Source organism: Meriones unguiculatus, chromosome 6, assembly GCF_030254825.1.
Source record: "Meriones unguiculatus strain TT.TT164.6M chromosome 6, Bangor_MerUng_6.1, whole genome shotgun sequence".
Taxonomy (NCBI): Eukaryota; Metazoa; Chordata; class Mammalia; order Rodentia; family Muridae; genus Meriones; species Meriones unguiculatus.
The window spans coordinates 58833893-58848815 of record NC_083354.1 but is presented as its reverse complement, the minus strand read 5'-3'; positions in this window follow the sequence as shown (position 1 = coordinate 58848815).

The following is a 14923-nucleotide window of genomic DNA, read 5'->3' as shown; positions in this document are numbered from 1 at the left end:
ATGTGTCTTATTCTCCTGTGATCTTAAATAGTGAAAGATTCTTTAAAATATCATAAGCAATCATAGTTTATAAGTATTTCCTTATATATGAAATTAGCAGATATCAGTGATAGAGCCAAAGTTTGTGCTATATAAATAAATATAAATATTTTGTGTTTATTGTTATGTTTCAATAAACTTACTATAAAAATACACCATCAAAATTCTAAGTTGACCTGAGAAATTTATAGTATAAATACTATGGTGCCAATGCTATAAAATACTATAGTGCCAAAACTATAAAATACTATAGTGAAAATACTATAAAATTTCTTAAATCAGCTTAGAACTGATGGTGTATTTTTATAGTATGCTTATTGAAATATATCAATAAACACAAAATATTTTAGAATGGCTAAGATCAAAAACCCAAGGGATGACACATACTGGACAGGTTGTAGAGAAAGGAAAACTCTCCTCCATTGCTGGGGGGAATGTAACTTCGTTTAATCGCTTTGGAAATCAATCTGGGGCTTTCTCAGACAATTAGGAATAGTGCTTCCTCAAGATCCAGCTATACCACTCCTGGACATATATCCAAAAGGTGCTCAAGTATACAACAAGGACATTTGCTCAACCATGTTCATAGCAGCTTTATTCATAATAGCCAGATGTCCCTCAACTGAAGAATGGATACAGAAATTGTAGTACATTCACACAATGGAATACTATTCAGCAATTAAAAACAAGGAAATCCTGAAATTTGCAGGCAAATGAATGGAACTAGAAAAGTTCATCTTGAGTGAGGTAACCCAGAAGCAGAAAGACACATATGGCAAGGAATAGTGCCATGACTTTGAGGGCAGCCTTAGCTACATTTGACTTCCATACTAGCCTGGCAACAGAGTGAACTTCTGTCTCAAAGGGGTTAATAATTAATTGACCAAATTTATTTTAGTGTATATGTGTTGTATGTGTAGTATCTAATGAATTAAGCAAAGTTATTACTTAACTCAAAAGTGAGGAAACATGCAAATATATTCAGTTACACGTACATCATCAATGGGTAATTACTCTGGATAACTGGGTAACTGAGATCCACTTTTCTGAAAGGTAGAAATTTATTTATTTATTTATTTATTTTTAATTTTATTTTTCTCATTAGTTACATTTTGTTAATTCTGTATCCCAGCTGTATCCCTCATTCCCTCCCCAATCCCACCTTCCCTCCCTCATCTCCTTCCTGCCCCTTTCCAAGTCCACTGATAGGGGAGGACTTCCTCCCCTTTCATATGACTTCGTTTTGTCAGGATTTTTCAGGACTGGCTGTAAAGTCCTCCTCTGTGGCCTAACAGTATTGCTCCTCCCTTGGGAGGTGGGGAGGTCAAAGAGCCAGTCATTGAGTTCCTGTTAGAAATAGTCCTTGTTCCCCTTACTATGGGAAAGCAATTGATTACTGAGCTATCACGGGTCACATCCGAGCAGAGGTTCTAGATTTTATCCTCTCATGGTCTTTGGTTGAGTGTCCATCTCAGAAAAGACCCTGTGCTCAGATATGTTTGGTCCTTGTGGAGCTCCTATCCTTTCCACATCAAACTCCCCTTCTTTCATATGATTCCCTGCACTCTGCAGGTTTGGTTATGAGTCTTAGTATCTACTTTGGAACGCTGCTAGGTAGAGTCTTTCCGATGCTTTCTGCGGTAGACTCCTGTCATACGTTCAATGCATATCCCATTTGTCTTTCTAAATGAGGATTAATCATCATCCCCCGTGTCTGCTTTCTTGATTATCTTCTTTAGGTGTATAGCTTTCATTATGTTTCATTATGTTTATCATATCTTTTAGGTCTATATAAGCGAGTATATTCCGTGTTTGTCTTTCTCCTTCTGGGATACTTCACTCAGAATGATCTTTTCTAGATCCCACCATTTGCCTGCAAATTTCATGATTTCCTCTTTTTTGATTGCTGAGTAGTATTCCATTGTGTAAAAATACCACAATTTCTGTATCCATTCCCCCGATGATGGACATCTGGGTTGTTTCCAGGTTCTGGCTATTAGAAAGAAAGCTGCTACAAACATGGTTGAGCAAATGTCCTTGTTGTGCACTTGAGCAAATTTTGGGTATATGCCTAGCAGTGGTATAGCTGGGTACTGAGGAAGCACTATTCCTAATTGTCATAGAAAGCGCCAGATTGACTTCCAAAGTGGTTGTACCAGTTTACATTCCCACCAGCAATGGAGGAGGGTTCCCCTTTCTCCACAACCTCTCCAGCATGTGTTGTCACTTGAGTTTTTCTTTTTTTTTTTTTTTTTTTTTGGGTGTCTAAGTGGCCCTTTATTTTTTTTTTTCAATGCAGTTTATTCAGGAACCTTGAACAATCCTCGGACCCTGGGGAAAGCCAGCCCACAGCTTAAATAGCCTCTGGGTAGCCAACCCAGGCGTGCCACGTGGGCAATGCAGATAGGTCCACATACATGGAAACAAGCCAGATCCTCAGCCTTGCCAAATGTGGAATTGTTCATGACAGAGAGCACTCACCATCGGGAAGGTGGAAGGCAGAAACCAGCTCCATCTTTAAGGCATAGCATTCCGCAGCTCTCTACAGTTCCCCCTTTTTGTTTTAGACGCATCAGGCAAGAGTAGAGGTCTGATCTCTGATATTAGAAATAAATTGGGACTTTGTACCAATGTTCATTTAGGAGTTTTTCATCTTGGCCATTCTGATGGGTGTAAGGTGAAATCTCAGGGTCGTTTTAATTTGCATTTCCCTAATGGCTAATGACGTTGAGCATTTCTTTAAGTGTTTCTCTGCCATTCTATATTCCTTTACAGAGAATTCTCTGTTTAGCTCTGTTCCCCATTTTTTAATTGGATTACTTGGTTTGTTGCTTTTCAGCTTCTTTAGTTTTTTATATATACTGGATATTAGCCCTCTGTCAGATAAAGGGTTCGTGAAGATTCTTTCCCCATCTGTAGGCAGTCGTTTTGTTTTGATGACGGTGTCCTTTGCTTTACAGAAACTTTTCAGTTTCATGAGGTCCCATTTATTGATTGTTGCTCTTAAAGCCTGTGCTGTTGGAGTTCTGTTCAGGAAGTTGTCTCCTGTGCCAATGAGTTCTAGGCTGTTCCCCGCTTTTTCTTCTAACAGATTTAGTGTATCTGGTTTTATGTTGAGGTCTTTGATCCACTTAGACTTTAGTTTTGTGCAGGGTGATAAATGTGGATCTATTTTCATTTTTCTACATGTAGACATCCAATTAGACCAGCATCATCTGTTGAAGATGCTATCTTTTTTCCATTGAATGGTTTTGGCTGCTTTGTCAAAAATCGAGTATTCATAGGTATATGGGTTTATTTCTGGGTCTTCTATTCGGTTCCATTGATCCTCCTTTCTATTTCTATGCCAATACCATGCAGTTTTTATTACTGTTGCTCTGTAGTACAGCTTGAGATCAGGATGGAGATACCTCCAGATGATCTGTTGTTGTACAGGGTTGTTTTGGAGATTCTGGGTTTTTTGTTTTTGTTTCTCCATATGAAGCTGAGAATCTTTTTTTCAAGGTCTGAAAAGAATTGAGTTGGTATTTTGATAGAAATTGCGTTGAATCTGTAGATTGCTTTTGGCAGGATGGCCATTTTCACAATGTTAATCCTACCAATCCATGAGCACGGGAGATCTTTCCATCTTCTGAGATCTTCAATTTCTTTCTTCAGAGACTTGAAGTTTTTCTCAAACAGGTCTTTCACTTGTTTGGTTAATGTCACCCCAAGGTACTTTATGTTATTAGTGGCTATTGTGAAGGGTGTTGTTTCCCTAATTTCTTTCTCAGCCCTTTTGTCTTTTGTGTACAGGAGGGCTTCTGATTTTTTTGAGTTGATTTTGTATCCTGCCACTTTGCTGAAGGTGTTTATCAGCTGAAGGAGTTCTCTGGTTGAATTTTTGGGGTCACTCATGTATACTATCATATCATCTGTGAATAGTGACACTTTGACCGACCTCTTCCTTTCCTATTTGTATCCCCTTGATCTCCTTTAGTTGTCTTATTGCTCTGGCTAGGACTTCAAGTACTATGTTGAAGAGGTATGGAGAGAGTGGACAGCCTTGTCTTGTCCCTGATTTCAGTGGGATTGATTTAAGTTTCTCTCCATTGAGTTTGATGTTGGCTGTAGGCTTGCTGTATATTGCCTTTACTATGTTTAAGTATGTGCCTTGTATCCCTGATCTCTCCAAGACTTTAAACATGAATGGGTGTTGGACTTTGTCAAATGCTTTTTCGGCGTCTAAGGAGATGTTCATGTGGTTTTTCTCCTTCAGTTTGTTTATGTAGTGGATTACACTGATGACTTTCCATATGTTGAACCACCCTTGCATGCCTGGGATGAAGCCTACTTGGTCATGGTGGATGATATCTTTGATGTGTTCTTCAATTCGGTTTGCAAGTATTTTATTGAGTATTTTTGCATCAATATTCATAAGAGAGATAGGTCTGAATTCTCTTTTTTTGTTGGGTCTTTGTGTGGTTTGGGTATCAGGGTGACTGTTGCTTCATAGAATGAGTTTGGTAATGTTCCTTCTGTTTCTATTTTGTGGAATAGTTTGAGGAGAATTGGAGTTAGCACTTCTTTGAAGGTCTGGTAGAATTCTGCGCTGAAACCATCAGGCCCAGGGCTTTTTTTGGAGGGGAGACTGTTAATGACTGCTTCAATTAGAAAATGATTTTTAATTAAACAAAGAAAATACTACTGGATGAAATGATTCTTATTTTTTTTTTTTTGAGACAGGCTTTTTCTGTGTAGCCTTGGCTGTCCTGGACTTGCTTCATAGAATAGGCTGGCCTCGAACTAACAGAGACTGCCTGCCTCTCCCTCCCCAAGTGGTGGGATTACATGCCTGTGCCACTGCACTCAGATGTGAAGTTACTATTCTTGTTGGAATAGGACTAATTCAGATGATCTGCTTAACACCAGATGGACTCTGGGAGAATCTCAAAATGCTTGAAATCAGCTCTGGAAGCCTGAAGAATGTGACAGAATGAATACAGTCACTGTTAAAGTCTTCAATTATTTCACTATCTGAACTTCTTATTACCAAACAATTCTCTGAACTCTAAAGTATTTTTTTATATTATTAGCTGTTGTAAATTACAAATTTCTTTTGCCATCATCCCAAAATAACTTGGAAAATGGACAAATGCTATTCCAGACTGTCAAGTTCATTTACTTTGTCTAACTTTATTCTTCATGAGGTCTGTGTTTATTCCTTAACATTTTACTTGTAAAATGTTATAATAAGGCAAGCGTATGTTAGAACAGTAGGTTGCTTTTATCAACAGCCAGTTTCTCTGTTTTCCCTGTGAAGAAAAAAAAATGAGGTATCAAATTAAATCTTTCATATTTATTTTCGTATAAGACCCAAACTTATGTTTCAGTGAATTTTATTCAAACTCAGTATTCCTAAATTGCAAAATGCTGTCTTTGTCCTTAAGACCATGACAGAGAACTTTATCTGCATTCAAATTGCCTACTGGCTTGTGGTATTTCAATAATAAAACAGCAGGATTGAAGGCTCGTGATGAGAAATCTGACTAATTACCTGTTAGATGATAGATGGTTGTAACTCAGCAGTGCCAGTCACTGAAAACAAAACACTTCGAGGTATCAATCAGCTTCCTGACAAATCCAATTTTCCTCACATTCAGTGGACAAGAAATGGGAGTTTTACCTCTATATCTACAGAGCACAGAATTTTAACTTTAAAATATGCATAATGCTATTTTAATAAAGTACAATTTTAAGCAAGTTAGTATTTAAATACATGACATATTCATATTTCAATTGCACAGCTCTTAAACAGATAGATAGATAGATAGATAGATAGATAGATAGATAGATAGATGGTGGGAATAATTAACCTTGTAAAAATGTATTGCATTCTATTGTGGAGGGCAAGGTGTACTTAATAGTAGTTTTCCTGTTTTCTTTCTACATTTACATTTAACTCAAATTATTCACAACAACACTAATGGCTGTGTTCACTCTCTTCATTTTTTTTTAATTTTGTGGTAAATGAGTTGGATGAACATTCTACATGAGATTCCAAAAGCAGAGGACCCAATTAACACTGCCACATACCAGCATGTGGGCAGAGTTAAAGCAAAGAGGGATTGAAGCATGGAAATTGAAAGCAGGCTTAGAGAAGCCACTTTTTTTTTTTTTCCTTACAAGGAGGCACTGCACAGTCAACATTTGGAAACTATGGCTAACCCTAATATGGAGAAAGCTTCAGTGCCTTATTCTGTGTTAAGACTCGGAAGATTAGAGACAGTTGAATAATGAAAACAGGAAGAGAGATTTCTGGCTTCCAGTTTATCGAAGACAAATGATTTTGACCACAAAGATTAAAAGTTTGATAACATATAATATGAAAGCAGGCACTTTGAAACATTAATTGGAGGAGATTAAGTTGGTGTAACATCATGGAAAGACAATAGCTATGAAAATTTGGATGCTTAGAAATAGCGGTCCACAGTGGGGGTATCTCTAATGATTAGTAATTATAATCTTACATTTCTGGGGATGATCATCACAATACTATTTTTAATAGCAAAAATGATTTTAAATGAAAATAATTGAGGATTCCTGTATAGGAAATGAGCTGAATAAAATATGTACATTTATTAGAAAATTGTTAAGAGACTGGATTGTGACTTCTGAAATCTATAGACAAGTATATGAGATCATTGATACATTAATTAGGTTGATTAGTTCAGAGCATAATATATGTTTATAAGCACTTTGTATGCACCATTACCATGGAAAATTTTCACTTGTCAGCTGAAAATGATGTAGTATAAAGCTAAAACTAAATAAATGCAATCTTGTTAATAAATAAATGTGTACAACCATATCAAGAAACACAATGCAGTGAAATACAGCATGAGAAATTGGCAGTTCTTTATGTGTTGTATTAAAAATTACACTTAGGTGAAAATAATCCAGATATATTTGTGCTAACTAAAAGGATATAATATATAAAAACAAATATATAAGTGATATAAATGGAAATTTTAAGAAACAATAATACTGGAACATGATACTTTTTAGTGGTGGCCTTTAGGAGAAATTAGTGGAAGCCTGCATCCAGGGGAAACCCTTATTTTCCAATTCATAGTCTTGTATTGTGTCAGTAAAACACCCATTCTCTTCTCTATCAGTAATAAGTAAGTGGACAAAACATGTATTATTACATATGCGTGCACACATACTCAGTCAGATGGGCCCAAACCTTTCTGATTTTCACATGGTCAATATTTGAAAAGTTAAAATCCTGAATTTTCCTTACATACCGATAGAAACAGTAGCAAAAGCTATGTCCTAAGTTGATACTAATGAACTGAACTTGAACTTGGCCATCCCCTGAGACTCACTGTTTGTCTGTGACACAGGCTATGACTAAGAATTGTGACTAAGTGATTGAATACCCCAGTATCTAATTCAAATCAACTGGGAAAATACAAGGTCAGGATCACCAGAGAGAGAGAATATCAAGCTTACATCCATCTACCCAAACCAACATTGTTCTATGATGATCACAGTATTCAAGGAAGTTCAAAAAGTACAAAGCTCATTCTTAACTCATCCTACTATGAGATTCTATAACAACATAGGAAATAAATACCCCTCCTTACAGTGCAGCAAGATACATGATAATGCACACATTAACACATGTACATACACAAATCCACATGTATGCAGAGGTAGGTATTACACAAAACAATAGAAAATGTAGATATTTTGTTTCAAATCTCCTCACTTCTCCTGCAGTTCATTACTAATTCATTCACAGCATCATTTTAGGACTAGATAAGAAAGAAAATTCTCAAACAAATGACACAGATACAATCTTCTACAAGGCCATAGAACAAAATTTTCCCTAAAGAAACTAAAAAAAGATGCACCCATACAGATGCAAGAAGTACACAGAATACCAAATAGATAAACCAGAAAAGATGGTATATAGTCACTTATAAATGGGTACTAGACCTATAAGATAGGATAAACATACTAAAATCTGTACACCTAAAGGAGATAAACAAGAAAGAGGACCCGGGGTAAGATGATCAATCCTCACTTAGAAAGACAAATGGGATGGACATTGGAAGTAGGAGAAAAACAAGAAACAGGACAGGAGCCTACCACAGAGGGCCTCTGAAAGACTAGCAGTATATCAAAGCAAATGCAAACACTCATAACCAAACCTTCAGCAGAGTGCAGGGACTCATATGAAAGAAGGGGTGTTAGTATGACCTGGAGGGGGCAGGAGCTCCACAAGGACCAAATATTATCAGGGCACAGGGGTCTTCTATGAGACTGTTTCTCTAACCAAGGACCATGTATGGATATAATCTAGAATCCCTGATCGCATGTAGCCCATGGTAGCTCAGTATCCAAGTGGGTTCCCTAGCAAATGGAACAGGGACTATTTCTGACATAAACTCAGTGGCTGGCTCTTTGACCTTCCTCCCCCTCCCTGAGAGAGGAGCAGCCTTGCTAGGCCACAGAGGAGGAAATTGCAGCCAGTCTTGAAGATACCTGACAAGCTAGAGTCAGATGGAAAGGGAGGAGGACCTCCACTATCAGTGGACTTGGAAAGGGGCAGGGAGATGATGAGGAAGGGAGGGTGGAATTGGGAGGAAATGAGGAAGGGGGCTACAGCTGGGATACAAAGTAAATAACCTGTGATTAATATAAAAAATAAAAATTATAAAAAAAAACAGAAAAGAAAACCCCCACAGCAAACCATAGTTAAAACAGTAGTTATACAGAATAGTGTAATGAATACTATGAGAGAATAAAACATAAATTACATATAAAGAAAAATCTATCAGTATAACTCAGTGAAAATGTTGAAAGCCAGAAGAGACAGGAGCAATGCATTCTAATGCCTCAATGACCACTACATCTGACATAGACTGTTATATCCAGCAAAACTATCTGCCATAATTAAAGGAAAAATTAAAGGAGAAATAAAAGCATTCAGTGATGCTTTTATTTATGTCCAATATACAAAACCTACATAAAACACAGAAGTCAATATTTTGGGCTGAAGAGAGAAATGAATGTATCCATGAGACTATAGAAATATAAACAATGCTATAATTACTGAAAAACAGTAACTGAGAACATAAACAACACCAAAAATCAACAACACAATGTCTGCAATCAATACACAGTTTCCAATAATAACTTTAAAAATTAATGGCCTCAGTTATCCAATAAAAAGACACATGCTGGCTGAATGACCCAAGAAACAAAATCCATCCATCTGTTATCTACAAGAAATACAGCTTTAAAGCTTTAAAGCTAGGCACAGCCTTAAAGTAAAACAATATGTAAAAAATACTCTAATCAAATGAGACCAGGCAGCAAGCAGTCATCATTGTCGTAATATCTGACAAAATAGATTTTAAACTAACACTAATCAGAAAAGATTTTTTTAAGGATACTTTATTCTAATCAAGGGGAGAGTTTTTTTGCTTTTTTTTGTTGTTGTTTTGTTTTGTTTTGTTTTTTAGGGGAAGACATTGCTATCTTAATTATATATGCACCAAAAATGGTTCGCCGTTTTTCAGTTTTTCACACGTAGACACACATACACACACACACACACACAGAGGCACAAAATTGTAGTGCTAGAATTAATGACATATACCATCATCAACCCACCAATAGTAGATGATTTTAATATCCCATTTTATCCATTAGACAGGTCATCTGAACAAAACTAAACATAGTAACATCATAACTAAAGGACATCATACATCAAATGAACTTAGAAAATATTTACATAATATACCATACAAACATAAAAAATTACACATTATACTCAGCAGCACATACAAGTTTTTTGAAAATAAACCACAACCAGGAAATCTTTACAAATTCAAGAAGATTGAAATAACTCTGTGTATTCTATCTCACTATAATACAGTTTAAAACTAAAGTTGACAGCAAACAAATCTCCAGCAAGTACACAGACTCATGAATATTAAGAAACTCATTACTGAATGATAAATGAGCCAAAGAAAAAAATGAAAAAGTTTTTGGAACTAAATTAAACCATAGTAAAGCAAAATCTCTTGGAAATGTTAAAAATATCCTTGCAAGGGAAATTTATGGTTCTAATATCCTACAATTATAAACCAGAAAGAGTACACACAAATGATCTAATGATGCAAATCAAAATTTTTGAAAAACAAGAAAAAAAATTACAAACTCAGTTGATTACAAGAAATAATAAAAATCATCGCTAAATTTAGAAAACTCAGTTAATAACAGATAAAGGACCTAAACCTGATACCTTGAAACAAATAAAGAAGAAAATAGAGAATATGCTTGAACTCACGGACACAGGAAAGGACTTTCTGAATATGACAGGCATTAAATATCTAAAAAAAATTATTTTTTTAAATGTTCAGCACCTTTAGCTATCATGAAAATTAAAATTAAAATTACTTTGAGATTTAATCTTAATCTAGTCAGATTGCTAAGAATAAATAAATAAATAGATAGATAAATAAATAAATGTTGGCATATATTTGAGCAAAGGGGAATACTTACTCACTGCTCGTCATCGTGCAAACTGGAGCAACCACTCTGGAAATCATTGTGGAGGTTCTTCACAGAAGTGAAAATAGATCTGCCACATGGTGTGCAGATGAGGGAATAAGATGAGAAGCATACCCAAGTTTTACTAATACATGGCTTGGGTGTTTCTATGTAGCTATCCCTAGGCTTAGGCCTGGAAGCTTCTAGCCTCCATACAGTCTATGCTTCTGCAAGCCCAGCCCTTGGAAGGCCTCAGCTGCTAGCCTTTTACCTCCAAGATTTAACGCTGAATAAGTTCACCCTTTTTGGTTCTTTCTGAACTCTGGCTGGCTGGCCGGTTCAACTCAGCTCTTTTCACTGAGGTGACTCTTTTCCAAGATGACTGATACAAACCGGCTTCTTTAGACTTCTCACAGAATTCCTCTGCTCGGTAAAACTGCCTCTGAACTCCAAGAACTGAACTGCATGAGCTGCACTGCACTGAAATTCACCAAACTGTGCTCCTGAATTCTCCTGTTCTCTTTCTGTCCTGCTCTTAAGTGTATTCTCTTTCCTGTCTGTTCTCCTGAGAGTTGCATATATCCTATCTCTGACTCTTTCTCTCAAACCTTCCTCTGATTCATCACTTTGTCTGCCCCTCAATTAGAAGTCACTGTTTGGAATTAAAGATGTATACTACAGGCATGTCTGTATTCCTGCCAGAGGGCTTAAAGGTGTGTATTCCAGTAAGAGGGATTAAAGGTATATGATATGAGCTTGTTTGTATTCCAGCTGGATCATACAGACATGGATCTTTGGATGCGATCACTTGCTAGAGTAGCCATGTTGCTAGATTAAAATTCCTCTATCTGATACAGCTCTACCATTTGGGAGCATGTACCCAAAAGACTCTATGGTTCTGCTAAAGAGACATCTGTCTATTATTGTTCTGTTAATAATAACTAGGACATGAAAACAGCCTAGAGGTTCATCAACAGTGAATGGACAATGAAAACAGAGTGCATGTACACAATGGAATGTTACTCAGCTATCAAGAAAAAAAACAAAATTATGACATCCTCAGGTAAATAGATGGAACTAAGAGCAATCATTCTGAGTGAGGCAACACGGACCCAGCAAGATAAAAGTAGAATTTTTTCTCTCATTTGTGGATGTTAGCTTTGAATCTTCAGATCAGTATGTTTCTTTATAATACCTATAGAGTTCAGGAAATTAGTAAGGGGAATGGAAGCAGAAGGCTTCAAATAGAAGCTTCTGATATAGAGATGGATGATAGATAGATAGATAGATAGATAGATAGATAGATAGATAGATAGATACATAGATAGATACATAGATACATAGATAGATATATAGATGATAGATACATAGATAGATACATAGATATAGAGAGATAGATAGATCTGTAGCTACACTAATATCTATTATATATAATAGATGTTAATGAAATTACTTAGGTTATGGAAAAATTGCTCAGTGGTTAAGAACACATGTTGCTTTTACAAAAGACAATGTTGAATTCACAGCACCCACATAGCAGCAGCTCACATCAATCTGTAACTCCAGTTTCAGGGGTTCTGGTACCCTGTTGTAATTTCTCTGGGCACTGGATACACACATAGCACCCGTACACACGTACAAGCAAAACACCCCTCCACACAAAATGAACAAATCCAAAATAAAATGTTATGTAGTTACACTATAATGGGACAATGACATCTCTTCTAGACGCCATGGGCTAACAAGTAAAAAGCTCAGTGCCAAGAATGGATTCCCTCTTCTGGAGTTGTTGACTGTGAGTTCTATAAAAGCCAAACACAGAGATTACTGTCAGGGCTCCTGGTTACCCTCCATAATTGATGCTGAGACACTGTTGCTGAAGACTCTGTGTACTTGAGTCATAGAGCATGAGCACATTAAGCTGGTGCTAACCTGAAGCTTTATCCCTGCTGGCTAGCTTTCATGGTGCTGGAAGGTGCTATACACACTACTGGAGGGGAAAAATTAATCATCAGTCTTACCCAGCTGTGAACTCTGAGAGATACATGACTAATGGCCTGGCAAGACAGTCCCAGTGGTACAACAGTGACTTGAATATTATAGGAGTAAACAATCATTTTTTTTCTATTGGATTTCAGCCCCTTTCCACAACATTGCTGGACCAAGAATTCATGGCTAGACAGGTCATAGGCCCTAGAGAAAAACCTACAACTATTATTCTAATAAACGGATGTAATATGAAACTGACTCCTAACAACTTGCTATAACCATGGATTAACATATCCCTCAACATTCCTCAGAGAAGCTTCTATTTACAGTAGATGATAATTAACACAAAACCACAACTAGCTGAAAAGTAGAGAATAACACTTGCCTGTTATCACGCCTCTCAGACTCATCTCAATACAGAAGCCATGATGAGCCCATTAAAAACAGGACAGATTAAGTTGCTTTGTTCAAATCCCTATGGAATCTTTGGCCTCACTATGAATGAAGCACTAAGTTCCTACATTAACAAGACCTAGGTGCTCACTTGTCTAACACTCTTTTCCTCTGTTAGCCAGATGTTTCTTTGTTTTTTTAAAAACGGCTGTCATAAACAGCTCATTATTACAGCATGTATAGTCCTTGCTTTGTGGATTCTGTGCCTGTAATAATGTAGAACATCATGGTAGGGAAAGCATGTGACAGGAGCTACTCAATTCATACTAGCCTGGATGCATCTCGTTCCTTGGGGAAGGAACGAGAGACCAGCTGTATTAAGGCATGCTCCCAGTAACCTGTTTTGTCCATCAAGAAATCACTTCTGAAAGTTTCCATCAATTACCTCCTAAACTAGAGCCCTTATCTGGGAGACAAGAATCTAACACATGAAACTGTGTAGCACATTTCATTTTCACCCCCAGATCCCTTAATTATTCTGACTTGACCTGCCCCTTGTTCATTCTGCTTCAGATTCACACAATTGGTTGATATCTCTGCATAGAAGTCCTTGTTCTAAATGACTTCATAGAAATCTTGAAGTCATTTATGGAGCCATCCTTAGGGCAGTGGTTCTCAACCTTTGTAACACTGGGACTTTTTAACACAATTCCTCTTATTCTGGTGATGCCCCCAACCATAAAATCATTGTTGTTAATAAGTCGTAACTAATTTTGCTACTGTTATGAATCATTATTTTAAAAAAAATCTGTGTTTTCTGATGAGCTTAGGCATTTGACCCTCAAAGGACTTGTGACCCACACATTGAGAACTGCTGCCCTACAACTTCCAGTTTATTTTCTGTTCAGTTTCACAACGAATTGTCTACACAGATTTTATGATTTTCCAGGTATCGTGTTATATGTACCTTAATTAATTTTATATCTGTTCCCCTAGAGCATAATTTCTACATTAGCAAGGATTTTGCCCATTTTATTCATTGTTTAATCTTCTATGAATCTAATTAACATTTACTAAATAGAGAAATTGATTCTTAAAATACCATGTACTTTCTATGTGGTGTGTATGTATCTCAACATCATGTCTAGTTTTAGTAGTGATCACGGAAAGGATAAGGGAGTTATGATTGACAGTAAGTGACGCAGGGACCATGAATAAGAAAGAAAGTTATGTGACAGGAAAGCAGGAGTTTCAAAGGAGCAGATGCAGAGACAGCAATCCATGTGACCTCTCTTGACAGTACCATTTACACCTAGAAAGCATATTCTATTTTTTATCCATGCTCTTTCCTTTCAAGAAACATCCTTTAACTTGAATGTCTTTAAATAGAGCTCTATTCTTTGTAGAATGAGAATCTTGACTTAAATACTCAGCATTTTCTCATAGTGTAAAGTAAGCCAATATTTCAACATTTTTAATTGCAAAATACCACAAGATATGCTGCATTATGGATCCATGTTTTTAATAAAAAGGTACAAAAATCTAAGACAATTGTGAGATTGCGTAAATGCATGTTAATTTGCATACTTCATGCTTTCATTTTAAGATTCATCACTATTTGAACCATTCTATATCAAATAAAAGCTCTTAATACTGCCAGACAGTCCCACCAACTAAAACAGCTGTTTTTAGTCTCAGTATCTCAAACCTGGGATGGAAAAAAACTGCATATAATTTGCTACTGATGATAAAATGTGTTATTTCCTTTCTTTGTAAATTCCAATAACTACAGTTCTGTGCCTTCACATCTGCATTAATGAGTTTAGGGAAAACAGTGAAGTCACAGACTGCTGATGGCCACGCGTTCTCCTTGGTCTAGTTCGCTATGTTGTAGCCCACAATCAGGACTATCAAAAGATTGTCACACAAGCATGAGCCTCCTGTTGTCATC